At 30.6% G+C, this 18,116-nt stretch overlaps 1 protein-coding gene across 1 annotated transcript in view; it reads right to left on the minus strand.

Moving 5' to 3' along the window:
- The window catches only part of pros (homeobox protein prospero), a 101,690-nt gene extending 97,660 nt beyond the window's left edge, over positions 1-4,030 (minus strand). Inside the window, exon 1 of the mRNA XM_088030847.1 lies at positions 3,939-4,030. The gene's annotated coding sequence lies outside the window, so the exon portion shown is untranslated. The remainder of the gene's footprint in view (positions 1-3,938) is intronic.
- Between the last annotated feature and the right edge of the window lie 14,086 nt (positions 4,031-18,116).

Below are 18,116 nucleotides of genomic sequence, written 5' to 3' on the forward strand. Positions count from 1 at the left end.
ATGGAGTAGATTTAATTGTTAATCAATCAGCTGGAATGATCGATTGGGGAGCAAGCAGTAGCAGTAGCAGCAATCCATCTATAATTGGTGATGTTTGTCGTCTGTTTCGATAAACTATCCAAGTGCAAATGTCTGCACTGAGTGTTGTTGATGCTGAAGTCGGACATGTTCATTATTGATCAGTAGCGTTGGCTGTGCCTTATCCTCCGTCGCGACGGTCACGATGTGGCGTCCATTTTGTACAAGTACGCCTTTCGGAGCCATCGACGCGTGAACTACGTAGAAATTGACTTTAATAATGTTTAATCTTGATGGGGTTTTTCGCGAAATGGGGCGAAATTCTACTGATAACGCACCCTTTTTATCTAAGGGCGGATAATATTTGGAAGGTTTTTTATTGGGACGTCAATTGTTTGAACTCGCGTTCAATTTCGAGCTTTCAGAACAATTTTCTTTATGAAATGGGATGTTAATTTTGCTCATCGTAATTTATGTACACAATCATAATTTACTTCAGCAAATGAAACGTAACTGCTGAAAAATGTACAGAATTAAAAACAAAATTATGTTTACGCAGCTTTTGCCGGCAAAAAATGTCAATGTTTTTTAAATGACTACTCAAATTGACGATTCTTTAGAAATGCAAATCGCACAACAATTCTCACGTTTAAAAATTTTAAGTCTCGTCTCATTTCGAAGATTCGAAAATCCGTCTAAATAAAATTCTGTTTTTTTTGAGATTTTAATTTATTCTTTTCAGTGAAAAATCAAATAGAATTTTTGCTATAATTTTATATTTTTTTTAGTAATTCTGATGATATTACACTCGTTTTTCCCTTTTTTTTTCAAGACGAATTCAAGAATATGTGTGTAAAATTTTTGTTGATTATGAACTTTTACAATTTCAAAATAGCTACTGCCAAAAATTAAAAAAAAATGTTTGTTTTTGGTTGTTTCTTGGAATTGAAATTTATCAAATATCGATAAATTTTGGTAAACTGTCAACGTACCTAACCTTTATATCAGGCCAAAAATTTTTTAAAATTTATTATTTATATTATTATTAAATCAAAAATACAGATCTCCATTTTGTTTCTTATATTTTCCATATTAACTATCCAACTGTAAAATAATTAGCGCCGTTTTGAAGCTAACAGTGTAAGATCTTACTTAGATTTTTTTTCAAAATTTTCTAAACGGCGGATTTTGAGTCACAAATTTATTAAATTGATTGTTCTGAAAATGTATCAAAAATTTAGAGCTCCATTTCGTATCTTATATCAGATTCAAAATTTTTCGAGGAGCGGATATCGATTCACAAATTTTCAAAATTTACAATTTTTATACATTTTCAAAAATCTATCAATAATGCAGACGTCCATTTGTATCTCATGGTTTTATTATTAACAATGCAAATCAAAAAAAAACTTGTGGCGTTTTAAAGCCAAAAGAAAAAAATCTTACTCCGATTTTTTTCAAAATTTTCTGAAGATCCGTTATTGAGTCACAAATTTTCAAAATGGATGATTTTAAAAAAAGTAATTTCACGCAAAATTTCGAGATAAATTCAGATTTGTGCTTAAAATTCTGACTCTAACAAAAATAACGGATTTGGAGGCATTTAGACTTGACCAATTTTCTCCGAAATTATAATGACCAAAAAAATAAAATTTAAACTTTTTTTATATGGCTCAAAATATGAGAAATTTTATCTACGATCGTATAATAATCCGCTTATTATATGTTCGCTTTTAGACAAATAATGGCCATAATTAGGTCCTATAGAATAATGAAATTCGTCGGCTCTGATTGGCTAAAATCAATTTAATAATGATCATAGTAAACTGTGTTTCAAAATAATTTCCATCTAGTTACCTTTGGAATGTAATCCTTTTGTACCGCTAGAATGAATTAGTTTTGTCACTTCGACTTCTGTCCGTTGTGTCACTTGTCAAATGTCAAAATCGCCAATAACAGAATAATGTAACCAATAATTAAACAGAAAAATTTAGCAGAGCTTGAGGCAGTTTTTTCCCTTCAGCGATTCAGTTGCCCTAGATTAATACCTTTCTAAAAATTTTGGAAAACTATTTAGAGGTTATGTAACCAACTTTCCAAATTGTCTATGTAAAGTGGTATTTTCCAATTCTAGGCGACTAGATAAGAATCTTTTTGAAAGCGGTTTTTTACAAGAGACCAAGTAAGCTATGAAACGAAATGTCAGTTATATTTTGACAATCATTCCATTGAGTTAATTTATGTGTTCATCTTCTGAACATATTAAAATTTCGTGAGCAAGCTGAAAATGTTTGCGAGTGTTCCGCGCTTTAAAAATGAATTAATTAATAAAAATTAGTCTGTCAACGAGTTTAGTGATTTTTATTAATTTTGTAGGTTCAACACAAAGTACACTGACATAATTATAACTTGTATGTATTCTACTTTTTCTAGATTTTTATTTAAAAACTCATACTTATTTAGAGAATGACCTTAAATAAAGCACAGTACTACACTCGCAAGTTATAGCACTTATTCACTCGGTTGATTTGCTCCACTCGCTCGCAAGCTCGCTCGTGTCGCTATCATCGACCTTGCGAATAATAGACATCCTAACATGCTCGTACCATAATATACTTTTATTAGTTTGATAGATACACTCCTAATTTTACAAATTTCAATTTTTTTTCTCAAACAATTTTTTTTGAAACTGTTGGTGCTCATTTAGAAAATCTGTGAGAAATTTTGTACTAATACAGATTTTAAGCCGGTCGTTCCTCCAATGCAGCCAAAATTACGTCCCCAAATCCAATTTTCGGGATATTTTCTTCATTTCGTACAGTAACATTGGCAGCTCTGTTCATGTCATTCTTTGACATCTTTAATTCGTCATGTTCAACTGTAAACTGTCAAACTGACACTGCTATCAACCTATTCTCAAATTTCACAGCCTCGTGCTTTTACGACTATGAAAGTTACTTGATTTATTTCATTAGCATTTTTAACTGAATTGAGTTTTTATAATATGACAGACAGAGATTTAATAATTTATTTCCAAATATGACTTTAAATTGATTATTAGCTAATTTTATATTCTGCTAAAAGCTAAAATCGTATGCTTAAAAAACTTTTAATTGGAAATAAATGAAAGAAAAATAAATTCGTTGGTTTGGAGTCTTCCATCTCGTTCTTCTTGGTAGAAATTTGTTGTTCAGGTGACGTGGAGATTTTTTCTTGTAATTTGGCTCTAAAATTTGCCATTTCCGAGGTACTTTATTAGCTTATTGTTATGATTATTGGTAAATCATTGCATCTACATAAATAATTAGCCTACAACAAAATTGTTTATGGCTCTTATTTAAAAGTATAATTGATTTGATGGAAATTAGCATTTCCAAACACGTTTTTTTTGTAATAATCGGATGTTGAAGTAAAATAGAAGTGTGAGCATTAATCCTGAAAACGTAGGTAGGAAATAATACTATAATAACGCATCGAAATAATGATAACAAACATACATATTAATAATATATGTGGCCAGAGGACAGAATTAATAATTAAACATTAGAGACGTGGGCTGCATGTAGTGAACAACATTCTGTGGCGGTAGAAAAAAAGTTGACCTGTAAAGCGAAAATATTCGTTCCGTTATCCAACGCTTTAATAAAAAATTTATCTGGTCAACTTGTTCGACATAAACGCCCCCTAAACGCCCTATAAAAAATGCTGTAAGCTCGCCGATACGTCCATATCGCCTTTCAAAATCCTTGATGGAACGCAATAATATTCCCGTGGCCATGCATATGACGTGCCCGACACTAACAGGGCCATCATCAGTTTTTATTTTTTGTCGGCTTTTGTAAAGCAACCTCGATGTACATAAATCATAAATTTCGGGCCTGGATGACAGTGGAAAACATTATTGGTATGTTAACACTTACCTGGACAAATTTTTAAACACCATATTTTTTTAAATTGAACGAAACGTGTAGGAGCATATAGGTATATAAAACTGATAATCCTGAAGTTTATGGAACGTTACCACTGTTACATGTTCCTGCGAGTTGAATCCTGCGCGTACGATGACGTCGGAAAAAAGGTTTGACTGCTCAAATCAGCAGGACGAAAAAATGTCAAGGTCGGTTCGATTAATAATTTGTGAATGAGAGGTCGCGGTACGAAGGGGTTCAAAGAACTTGACTGTTGTTATTTTAAAATATCAGTAGACGAAAATAGACAGTTCCGGAAAAAGCCTTTTGCTCGGTCAAGAATTAAAAATGTTGCGGAAAATTCATCGCTCGTTTTGACGCCTTTCCTCGTCCTTTCTTTTGAGCAATTTGATCCAAGGGGTGAAATCAACAATTTGGCCGCGACGGCTTCTCTTAATTAACACAAACAAATAATAACGCAAAAAATAATGGAAAATAGGCTCGTATTTTCCGGGGGTGGAAACACGGCTCGTTTAAAGTTTGCACAATTGAAATTTTTGTTGCGTGTCGATTGATTTTGGTGCTGTCTAAGTAACGTGTGTATTAAAATAGTTGGAGTTAATTAAAAAGCACTTAACCTTTTTGCGAACGAAGTTAAAGCAGTCGCAATTAAATTGTCCCGTCCGTCTGAGAGCGCACGTGCAAAGTTAACAGAATTAATTTTCTTAATTCGCGAATTCCCAAACAAAAACATTTATTTGTATGCCACATAAACGGGGGACTAAAAACTCAAGTATTTTTGCATAAACACGACAAATTCTGTGAATTTGCATATACTGTAATAAAACCGTAGAGAAAGACGCGTCGTTGGCCAACTGATCCGGAAGACAAGGACGAAATCGTTGGCCGATAGACGAGGAGGGACGGCGAAAAAACATGTGTCAGACGAGGGAACATGTATGGTCCAAAGCCGAAGGGATGAGTAACAGAGATGGAGGATTAGGGAATTTACATAAAAACATCGCTCGAGCGAGATGGCAGTGTTGGGGAGGCTGTTTGGGGGGCGAAACTCCCCGCCAAGTGCAGGCGCAAGAGAGAGAGTTTTGCATTAATGACCGACAAACAAAGAGGGTTTGTGGGAAAAGCGATGGAGCAAAGGGATTCTGATGTAGACAGAAAACGAATTTCGACAGGACTTCATATAGCAAATCGCGAACACGTTCACCTTTTTTACCGATTTATGACGAGCGCAGGTATCAATTGACTCAGCTTTTTCATAAAGCTCAACAGACCACTTCGGCTCGCGTTTCAAGCTCTACACGTTTTTCTAACTTTACAAAGAAACGGCGAAATTTTACACCAATTATCACGATGTAATTCTACACAGAAAATTCTCACACAATTATTTTATTGCACACAATGCTCATCCAAAATGTAGCGATTCGCTGAATGTTTCCAACATTTAACAAAATCTGTCCATCTATTATTAACAACAAATAATGTGAAAATTCTCACACAATATTGAAAAAATTATCCCACTTAAGGACAAGTCTATTTTTTCCTCCTGAAATTTTAATACCGCGGTTGGAATTCATCATTAATTTTATTTTATTTACAGTTAGCACTGACAGAATTCGTTAAAAGAACGCGGGCTACTAATTGAATTTTTGATGTGGGTGGAAAGGGCAAAACTAATAGTTTTAAACAATCTCTAAATTATTTCAACACTTTGTTTAAAAAATTACACACTCCGACTTGGGGACAATTAACAAACAAGAGCTTGTAACTAATTACGCTTTAATGCAGACGTTAACTTTTAAAGCTTTTTGGGTAGTTCATACAATTTTGTCGTGCGTGTAATTCGCGATTTTACGGGCTGTTTTAAAGAGGGGCACAAATTTGAAAAATTCGAAATGCTTCTCGCATTTCTGGCATGAAGATACGCAGCTTCAGTTTACAGCATGTGCACATAATTAAATAATTAACTTTAAAGATTAAATAAGTTTTACGATTTCAACAAGTTTTAATGATTAAAAATATACTTAATAAAAATCGCAAAAAAAATCGACGCTCTAAGGTTTTATAAAATTTGAGGTTCAAGTTTCAGAAGCTTGAATGTATTGGTAATTTTTATCCGAGAACAGTAAAATTTGGGGGTTTTATTATTTTTGATATGTTTATTAAGTGTCCTAAATGCTAAAATTTTAGAGCAAAAAATCGAATTTTTCAATTTTTTTTATTTTGAGCACGAATCAAAATTGTTCACCACTTTCTTTTAAATTTTGTAACTTTAATAATTTTTATTATAGAATAGCAAAATTTAAAGATTTTATTATCTCTGATTTGCATGTCGCGACCTGAGAACTATAAAGTTCTAACTAACATTTATTAAATTGATCAGTGTTTACCTTATCAGTGATATCTTTTCAATTTATTAAGTATTTATTTAAAAAAATGATAGGATCTATTAATATCATTTTGGTTTGTTAAAATATTAAATTACTTCCTTTTTATACTTGCTAGAAAATATTAAAAAAAAAATCGTGAAACAAACAATTTGAATTTTCAATAGTAATACCATGAGTAGATGAACATTCGTGATAATTTAGAAGATTTATTAGCTAAACGAAATTTATGTTGCTATGACTATTCCACGCTTATAAGTTAACATCCAATCAGATTTGAGATCTACCATGGTATTATCGCGGCAAGCCTTAGCACGGTGCTGGTGTTGTCAAGCATAAGCAAATTAATTTTTTGACGTTTAAAAATGAGTCGTTTTGCTAATAATTCCGCTGACGAAATTATTATTATTACTACTGTATGCATGGAATAGTCGTGCAAAATACAATTCGTAGGATGAATATTCTGTGATAATTTAGACTTTTATTAGCAAACTCAATTTATGTTGCTCTTAGAAAATACCACTCGTTGCTACGCAACTCGTGGTATTTTCATAGCAACATAAATTTCGTTTAGCTAATAAATCGTCTAAATTATCAGCATAATCACTTAGAACCTTATAATTCTCACGTCGCGGTATATTAAGGGTTCTAAATGCCAAGATTTTATAGCAAGAAATCCAATTTTCAATGTTATTTATTTTAAGACGAATCAAAATTTTCACCACTTTCTTGTAAATTTCGTAACTTTAATAATTTTTAACTTATCATTGTAAAATTTAGAGGCTTTATTATTTTTGGTTTGTTTATTAAGTGCCCTAAATAAAATTTTAAAGCAAAAATTCAAATTTTTAAGAATTTTTATGTTGAAAACGAATCAAAATTTATCACCACTTTCTGCTAAATTTTGTAACTTTGGTAATTTTTATCCTAGCACAGTAAAATTTGGAGGTTTTATTATTTTTGATCTGTTTGTTAAGTGTCTTAAATGCCAAAATTTTAAATCAAAAAATCGAATTTTTAAGAATTTTAATTTTGAGCATGATTCAAACATTTTCCCCACTTTCTTCTTAATTTCCTATCTTTGGTAATTTTCATCCTAGCACAGTAAAATTTGAAGGTATTATTATTTTTGATGTGTTTATTAGGTGTTGTAAATGCCAAAATTTTAGAGCAAAAATCGAACTTTCAATAATTTTTATTTTGAAGACGAACCACTTTTTTCTAAATTTTGTAACTTTGGTAATTGTTATTCTAGAACAACAAAATTTGAAGATTTATTAATTTTGGTTTATTTATTAAGTGACCTTAATGTCAAAATTTTAGAGCAAAAAAATCGAATTTTTAAGAATTTTTATTTAGAAAACGAATAAAAAATTTTCACCACTTTTTTCTAAATTTCGTAACTTTGGTAACTTTTATACTACAGTAAATTTTGTAGGTTTTATTGTTTTTGATATGTTTATCAAGTGTGCCAAATGCCAAAATTTTAGAGCAAAAAATCGAAATTTAAAGAATTTTAATTTTGAGCACAAATCAAAATGTTTCACCACTTTCTTTTAATTTTGTAACTTTGGTAATTTTCATCGTAGCACAGTTAAATTTGAAGGTTTTATTATATTGGATTTGTTTATTAAGTGTATTGAATGCCAAATTTTTAAAGCAAAAATTTAATTTTCTAGAATTTTGATTTTGAAGACGAATTAAAAAGTTCTACAACTTTCTTCTAAATTTCGTAATTTTAGTAATTTTTACCCTAGCACAGTTGAAGGTTTTCGTATTTTGGGTTTGTTCATTAAGTGTGCTAAATGGCAAAATTTTAGAAGTAAAAATCAATTTTTTTAAAATTCTAATTTTGAAGACAAACAAAAAACTAAAATTTATAGGTTTTATTATTTTTGATTTGTTTATTAAGTGCCCTAAATGTCAAAATTTTAGAGCAAGAAATCGAATTTTCAATAATTTTATTTTGAATACGAACTAAAAGTTTTCACCACCTTCTTATAAATTTTGTAACTTTAGTAACTTTTATTCTAGAACAGTAAAATTCGAAGGTTTATTATAAATTTAAATCTTAAAGCACCTAAAATCGAACTAAAGTTGTCAAATGAAAGAAAGTGAGGCCCTAAAAATATTTATTTTTATAAAATTTGTAATGAACAGTTCTTAAATTTTCAAAAACTTTAGGTATTCAACTATAGTTAGTTTCCAGTCAAAAAAATGCTGTAAAACTAGAAATTCTTTTTTCTTTGTAGTGCATAAGGAAAGATTTGCAATAATTTTCGTATGTAAAAACTCAGGAAATTGGTGTGAAACGCATTGTCTTGAAGAAATTCGTAATTTGATCAAAAATGATGCGTTGGTTGCTAATATAAAACTGTATGTATTTATCGAGCTTTGATCGTGCAGGTAGTAATGTCCACGTCGGTTGCGAGTGTATACCGCGGAACGCAGTATTGAGTAGGGAAAGGGCCTCTAGTCGAGAGAGTGTAGCAATAAAAGGGACAGCGGGAAGTAAGAGCTTGTAGTGTGGGAGAGCAGGAGCGAGACGGTACCAAGACAAAAAGAGATAAAACGGCATGCGCGGAATTCAGACCCTCCCTATCCTGGATCGATCCTGTCGGAGCAAAATGGCTCCAGAATCCAAAACCCAACTGTAAAATCACTAAGGCGCCATCCACATGGTTCTTCGCTCTGAAACTCGCCTCTATTGGCGTGTTTTTAGAGTCGACTCGTCGCTGAAAAATTACGAGGTTTGCTGAAACTTCACAAGGAACAGTTTCGCTCGGCATCCGCCCTGAACTCAGTGCATTTTTCAAGTTAAATAGTCTCTATGTGCAAATACGATCGGGGGCAGCTCTACCCGCATATAAAAACTATCTCTCAAAGCCAGCGTCACTGAAAAATATGTGTACTTTGACGTAAATTAATGTGCGTAACGTAAATTCAACTATTCCGCAATAATTTTACATAAACGCTGAGATTAGGACCTCTAATTAAAGGCGCAGGCTTCGCTAATTACGCGACTTGTTCATTTTTGAATAACCTCTTTCAGAGGAGTCAAAGACTTCGTTATGAGCGCGATTGCGCGCTCCAAAAATCCCAAGAAAACCCTCATTAACTGTTATTACTTGACATCATGCTCCAATAATACGGCTTTAACTTCTACTCCTAAATTCTCCCTTATTCTAATTTATTTGATGACTTTCATTACCGGACGACATGTTCTCTATAATAAAAGCGATAGCGCTGCGATATTACCAGGGGCTCTTTCGGTAAACTCCAAAGGAAGGGTTGATGATGGCATCTATTATGTACACATTCAGCTTAGCCTATCCTGAAACTAGAAACTCCAAGTAATACAATACCCACGCTCTAATGCTAGTTTCACGAATAATGAATTTCGCAATTTGCTTAGAATCAGAACCTTCCTTAAACCCTAAATTAAGCTCGGAAGCTCCATTCAGCTTTTATATTTTTAGCAACATCAATTAAATTCAATGAAAAAAGTGTTTTTCACTGCAACTATCGATCAATGATTATTGTAATTAAAAACATTAAACCAAACTATCTACTGTAGTCGTCAATTAAGTCGTAATGAGGTACACAGCTTTTTTAACAAGCTTCTAACTCTATCGATGCAAAAATTCAAATACGAGCGATACAGTCTACGCGCAGGTTTTTAGGTTTTCACATTTAGCTTACAATAAAATGAGTAATTGTGGCACGCTTGTAAATAAATTGTAATTAGCATAATATTAAAACAGACTATTGAATTTTCAATACAAATATTACAATACATGCAGCTCAAACCTCTAAAAAATTTTTGGGGAGTTTGATTAATCCAGATCACACATTTTCTAATTTCTATTCTAATTTCCAGATTTCTCAAAATTTTATTTTTTATTTATTATTTGGGTTTCCTGAGATTCCTTCAAATTTCTGACCTTCAAATCATTTTGATTTCTACAGATGAATGCGATTTAAAGCATTTTTGATTTTATTGATTTCCCAGATATTTTAAAATGCTTGAGATTCTACTAATTAATTAAGATTTCGTCGGATTTTTTATTTCTCATATTTATCAGATCGCTCAAATTCTTCAAATTTTCCGAATTTCTGTCGATTTCTTTAGATTTTTTTAATTGTGGCTTTGAGATTTTTAGTTTTTTATTTTTCTTTATACTCTGCTTTAAAAATTTTCTAAGAAAACGAAAATCCTAAAATTATACATAAGTTAATTTTAAAATTGACTTAAAGATTTCAATTTTGCATAAAATTGTTTTGTAAAGACAGAAGATTCCATACATTACAGAAAAATCTGCCTAAAAAATCTGGGATCAAAGTGGTGCAATTTTAACGAATTAAATGTTCAAAAATTTTGAAAATAACGAAAACTGTTCCCAAAAATTTTGAAATACAAAAAATCCAAATTGTTAATATTTATAATATTCAAATACGCGAATAATTAATTATAAAAATTCTAAATAAAGCGACCTAAAAACACTAGAAAGTTCAACCATTTTAAAGTCTTATTTTCATACACTTTGTCTATTTCAATATTTCCAAAATAATGAAAATAATTTAATAATTTTTTTAGAATATTTAGGTTTTCTAAGATTCTTTCAAATTTCCGTCTTTTAATCAAATCATTTTTATTTCGATAAACGAATAAAATTAAGATAATTTTGGATATTTTAAATTTTTTGGATCTTTTTCATTTTATACATTTCTCAGATTTATCTATATGCTTGAAGATTCTACTAAATAATTTAAATTTCATTCGATCTGATTTCCCAAATCTTTCACATTTTTCTAATTTTAATTTCTCAGATCATTCAAATTTTTCAGTTTTTTTCGACTTTTTGAGAAGCATACTTTTAATTGTGTGTTTTCTGGGTTTTGAATTCTTTAATTTGCTTTAAGAATATTTATATCTTTCGAGAACTTTCTGACTAAGACAAATCTTAAAATTTGGCCGATTTTAATAATTTCAAAAGCAAAAATTTCAGATTTTTGCGAATTTTATAATAAATCAAAAATTGAAAAATTAGATATTCCGAATTTTTGATTTTCAAGCCTTAATTTTTTCTTAGCGAATTTTTTTATTTCGTAGATTTCGAAGTTTTAAATTTTTTAGTCAACTGAAATTCTAGCAAACTAAAAATTTTGGAAAATAGATAACTGAAAAAGTAATTAAAACTTTCCAAATTGCTTCATTCGACTTTTTGGTTGTTCCAGATTACATACAAATTTTATATTTTCTCTAGAACTCAAAAATTTAAAATATTTTGAACTGAAGATATGCAAATATTCAAAATAATCAAGCAAAAAAAAATAAAAAAAATAGAAAAAGTAGACTAGTTTCTCTATTTGTTTTTTTTGAACAAGTACAACTATTTAAAATGAATTTAATTTACGAAATTTTGATATCTGTCCACCGACATTCCAAATTTTTCAGATTTACAAATTTACAAGTCTTAATTAAAACGCGATTCTAACGATTTTGTTTTATTTTAATTCAGATTTGACTAGCAAAAGTCGCGAATTCGTAAATTTCTAAGCAACTAGTTCTCAAAAATTTTATTTTTTTGGGTACTTACAAAATAAAAACTATTTCTCAGACTCTCCCTCAGCCTGAAATAAGAATTTGAACAAATCCATTATAGGAAAATAAAATTGAATACTTTAAATTTCCAAAAGGTTTTTTATATTCTTTATTTTCTCTAAAATGTTTTTAATGTAAAATTCAAACTTGATCGTTTAGCTCCTCGATTTTGATTTTTTAAACATGCAAAACTATGTCAAATAAATTAAATTACCAAACCCGCCTAAATTTTCAATCTTGAACACTTGTCGCTTGTCAGCGTCTAATATTAACACCCCTAAACAAATCATCCATAAACCAATCAATCGATACGGAAGCACCTTACACCCCTTTATCATACCCAGTTAAAATATGCCCATCAACTATCAATCAATTTTTCCATTGGAACTAAAACGGCTCTTAAATTTATCCGGGCATTTATCGACAACCAAGTTAAAGCCGCGCATAGTTTCCCCTCACTAATCTCCCCGAAAAAAATCGATGTAAGTCATCTAAAGTTTCAAAAACGCTGCGTTGGTTTTTAATTAATCACACGTCATTATATTCGGCGCTTGGTTGTTTTGATACCGCGACCATAAACTAAATAAATGACTGCACCTTTTCCAGTCGGTTTCAGTTAATTTTTAAATATGAAATAGGCCTCGTGAATATTAACGTTTGCATAGAACAACGCGGCGTGTCGCGCTCTCTGAAAATGCATGTATGCGGTATGCATCCGGATTTTTCTGTTTATTCTGCACGCAAGCACAGAAAGAGAGCCAGGTGGGTTGCATCGCTGCAGTCATTTTGACTACATTATTGAGGAAGCGAATTATTTAATCGCTTTTGCAGACGAACTCCATTAATATTGAAAAACGGGTTTTATTCCCCTGGACTACTGCAGCGGCAGCAGTTTCGTCACCTCCGGAATCGTGCAACTATACGAAATATTAAAACTTGTATAATACAGTTGCGAGGTTTAGTTAGTGCTCGCGATGGGATTTTCAACAAATATCTAAAACATAATATTGTCGGGAGCTTTGTTTTTATAAACGCCAAAAACATCACATAACCCTTTCATTTAAATGTTAAACTAACAGTGAAATATTTCATGCATTATTTTAAGGCCACACCACTTTATAGCCAACCCATCATAACCAGAAATACTTCCAGAAAAAATTTTTTGGTTCTGCATCTAAGAAATGTTTGATTTATTGCTGAAATCCTAACGTGAGACTTTTGTCAAAATGACGGGAAAACAGCTCTTACTTTAAACCGGAAATTAAACGCGGCTCGCCAGCAGAAGGTCCTTCTGAGTGGAAATAATTTAAATAGTAAATTTTTAACAATTCTGATTTTGAAGACAAACCAAAAACTTCCACCACTTTCTTCTAAATGTTGTAACTTTGGTAATTTTTATTCTAGAACAGAAAAATTTTGTGATTTTATTATTTTTAGTTTATTTATTAAATGTTCAAAATGCCAAAATTTTACAGCTAAAAATCTAATTTTTAAGATTTCTGATTTAGAAGAAGAACCAAAAAAGTTCCACAACTTTCATCTTTTCGTAACCTTGATAATTTTAATCCTAGATCTGCAAAATTTGGAGGTTTTATAATGTCTTGTTTGTTCATTAAGTATCCAAAATGCCAATTTTTTAGAGCAAGAAATCAAATTTTTAATAATTTTTATTTCGAAACGAATTAAAATTCTTCACCACATTCAGATAAATTTCGTTGATACTTTTTATACCAGACCAGTAAAATTTGGAAGTTTTGTAATTTTTGGTTTGTTTTTTATTTGTGCTAAATGTCAAAATTTTATAGCCAGAAATCTAATTTTTAAGAATTCTAATTTTGAAGACGAACCAAAAAGTTCCACCACTTTCTTCTAAATTTTGTAACTTTGGTAATTTTTATTCTATAACAGCAAAATCTGGAGTTTTTATTATTTTTGGTTTATTTATTAAGTTTTGTTGTTTAAGTTAAAATTTGTCACCACTTTCTTCTAAATTTCGTAACTTTGGTAAGATTTATCCTAGCACAGTAAGATTTGGAGGTTTTATTATTTCTTTTGTTTGTTTATTAAGTGTGCTAAATTCCAAAATTTTAAAGCTAAAAATCTAATTTTTAAGAATTTTGATTTTGAAGACGAACCAAAAAGTTCTACCACTTTCTTCTAAATTTTGTAACTTTGATCACTTTTTTATAAGTTTGATAACTTTGTCAATTTTTATTTTAAAACATTAAAATTAGGGGTTTTATTATTTTTGGTTTGTTTGTTAAGTGTGCTAAATTCAAAAATTTTAGAGCTAAAAATCTAATTTTTAAGAATTTGAAAACGAATCAAAATTTCTCACCACATTCTTCCGAATTTCGTAACTTTTATCCTAAAAGAGTAAAATTTGAAGGATTTTATTATTTTTAGTTTGTTTATCAAGTGTGCTAAATGCCAAAATTTTAAAACCAAAAATTTAATTTTTGAAAAATTTTGGTTTCGAAGATGAACCAAAAACTGTCATCACTTTCTTCTTAGTTTTGTAACTTTGATAATGTTTATTCTGAAACAGCAAAAATTTAAGATTTAATTGTTTTAGGTTTATTTATTAAGTGTCCTAAATGCCAAAATTTTAGAGTAAAAAATCGAATTTTTAAGAATTTTTCTTTTGACAACGAATCAATTTTTTCTCCAACTTTTTTCTAAATTTGACAACTTTGATAATTTTTATTCTAGAACAGTAAAATTTAGAGGTTTATTTTTGGTTTAATTATCAAGTGTGCTAAATTCAAAAATTTTAGAGCTCAGAATCTAATTTTTAAGAATTCTAATTTTAAAGACGAATCAAAATATTTCACTACATTTTATTAAAATTCGTAACTTTTGTAACTTTTATCTTAAAGCAGTACGATTTCGGGGGTTTGTTATATTTGGTTTGTTTATTAAGTTTCTTAAATGCCAAAATCTTTGAGCAAGAAATCGAAGTTTTAATAATTTTATTTTCAACACGAACCACAAATTTCCAGCATTTTTTGCTAAATTTCATAACTTTGGTAATTTTTATTCTATAACTGTAAAATTTAGGGATTTTATTATTTTTGATTTGTTTATTATGTGGCTTAAACGCCAACACTATAAAGCAAGAAATCGAATTTTCTAAAAGTTTTTATTTGGAACGAATAAAAATTTTTCACCGCTTTCTTCTAAATTTCGTAACTTCGCTAACTTTTTTCCTAGAACAGTAAAATTCGAAGGTTTTATTATTATTTTAAAACTTAAAAAACCAGAAATTTCACGTCGAACAGAAACTAGTCCTGGATCCTTTATGATGACGCGTAACAACCATGCAAGTACCATAAAAAATAAATTGTTGTATTTCCACGGTTTTATCAGCCCTTTTGCCCGTTTGACGAGAATCTCCACGCGAAAACGCTTCGCGGATTTTTAAGTATAATTGCAAAATTCGGAGCAACAAAAATATTTACCAAGCGAATAACCGTCAGAGCAGTGAAATAATTCTTGTCGGCATCCCTAACAGGCAATATTTAGCATTTGAACGTGTTAAATGGCTTAAAGATGATATCGCTTTTTAAAACGGATTGCAAGCTGTTTTGGTCGGTCTGCGCGCATGTGGTGAAAAATGGTGGAGGTGCAAAAGTGGCCTGCTTTTTAAAGCTGCGGTATTCGTTGGACCATTCAGCGGTCTCGACATCCTCACCACTGATATAGATACGGTCCTTTTTTTGTTCTTCAAACATTGCTTTTTTATTGGAGCTTTCCACGCTTTGTTACCTAATCTGTGACAGTGGAAGAATGAAAGTTGAAAGCTCAAGACCAACCTAGCTCTGTTTACATGTTGCAGCAACTTGTGAATTATTGCAGCATAAATAATCTCGTTAAACAAACGTGTAATTGTAGGATTTCTAGAGAAATTCGCCCCCGGGGCTAAAATGAATTTTATAAAGCTCTTTATTTACGAGTCTGAGTTAAAAAATCTTCATTAAAACTCTTGCGCTTGCTTTCTCTTTTTCGTCGCGTCTTTTTTATCCGTTTCAACTTTTCCCGTCTGCGAAAAGAATCTTCTGCAACGCTGCGAACAAAGGATTCGGCTCTATGCTCCGAGCGAATAGAGACGAGAGTCGCTCTTTTCCTTTAGGGAGGCATTAAGGAGTGGTTTTGCTTGTAGTGGTAGATCCCGGCCAAGCTAAGCTAAAAATCTTGCAGGAGCTAGCTAGCTGTATTGATCACGAGCTGAGAGGGTGGCGGGTGGGGGCGGCATGCTCTAAGGGTGGTCGAGGAAAGGACAAGGGTGGGTTGCGGTCTTAGTCCCTACCCGATACCTCTGACACCCTATCCTAGCGCGTTCGCACTGACTTGGCCCTTTCGGGTTACCGAATGCCGCAGGACGGGATGGAGATTTTTCTTACGGAGAAACGACGAATAAAAGCGCAATTTTATTCTAAAACGGTCAATCAATAGGTTTCAATTCATTTAAAGTTGCCACATTTATTTATACAGGTGGAAATTCTATTTCAATTTGCTGCGAGCAATCATATTACGACAAAAAGAATGGAAAATATTTCTCTTATTTAATTAATACACATTTTTTGAAGAAAATACTTTTATTTTAATATTTTTCATCTAAAAATACAAAAATCCATTTATTTTAGAATCTTAAAGCCAGTTTACACAATAATTCAGTTAAAATTAAGTTAACGTCAACGATTGCTGATATTTGATTGGCGGAAAAACAAATACATGCCACTTTAACATGATGTTAAGTACGGACTTAGCTTCCCTAAACCGGCCCTTAGATTTAGAGAACTCGCAGATTTACCTAGTTTTTATGTGCAAATGTGCAAAATTAGGATCTGAGAAACACATGCAAAGCTGAACATCTAAGACAATTTAAATTTCAAAAATTAATTATCTGAAAATGACAAAGATATTTCAAATCCGAAAAATTTAAAATTTGAACAAAAATATTAAGTACCTAAAATCCTATTTATTTTTTTCTACATTTTTTTAGAACAGTTTTTTTTATTTTTTATTAATTTTATGAAAAACTCGATTTATAAATTTTTAATAATTTATAAATATATAAATATATAAAATTTTAATTAATTTTTACTAAATTAATTAATTTAACAATTGCTGATATTTGATTGGCAGAAAAACGATCACATGTTACCTTAACATGATGTTAGATACGTACTTAGCTTTCCTAAACTGGCCCTTAGATTTAGAAAACTTGCAGATTTACGTAATTTTAAGGATGCAAATGTGTAAAAATACGAACTGAGGAGCACATGCGATGCTGAAAAACTGAGGCAATTTAACTTCCAAAAATTTAATTATCTGACAATGCCAAAGAAATTTCACATCCGAAGAAATCAAGATTTGAACAAAAATATTACTCCTACTTATTTTTTTCAACTTTTTTTTAAGAAAACAGTTTTTTTTTATTTCATTATTTTTATTAGAAATTCGAATTATAAATTTTTAACTTTTGATTGATTTAAAAAAAATTAAAAACCAATTTAAAGAAAAATCCATTTATTTAATCCATTTATTTTAGAATTTTAAGACCGATTTACCTACACAATTCAGTTGCAATAAGGTTAATGTCGCAACAAATTTAACGATTGCTAATATTTGATTGGCGGAAAAACGATCACATGTCACTTCAACATGATGTTATGTACGTACTTAGCTTCTCTAAACTGGCCCTTACATTTAGAGAACTCGCAGATTTATGTAATTTTAAAGATGTAAATGTGCAAAAATAAGAATCAGAGAAGCACCTGCAAAGGTGAAAATCTGGGGCAATTTAAGTTCCAAAAATTTATTTATCTGAGAATTTTGAAAAAATTTCAAATTCAAAGAGTTCAAGATTTGAGCACAGATATGACTCTTTTTTATTTTTGTATAATTTTTTAAGAAAACATTTTTTCCATTTGATTATTTTTATTAAAAAATATATTTATAAATTTTTAACTTTTGATTGAATAAAAAAAAACAAAAATACAATTATTTCAGATTTTTAAAACCGGTTTACACAATGATTCGGTTGAAATTAAGGTAATCTGGTATTTAATTTAACGATTTCTGATATTTGATTAGAACTCTTAGATTTACGTAATTTTAAAGATGCAAATGTGTAAAAATGAGAATCTGAGAAGCACATGCGAAGCTGAAAATCTG

This window comes from Gnatocerus cornutus, chromosome 1 (assembly GCF_029298725.1).
Source record: "Gnatocerus cornutus isolate USDA-ARS CGAHR chromosome 1, icGnaCorn1.1, whole genome shotgun sequence".
NCBI classification, from domain to species: domain Eukaryota; kingdom Metazoa; phylum Arthropoda; class Insecta; order Coleoptera; family Tenebrionidae; genus Gnatocerus; species Gnatocerus cornutus.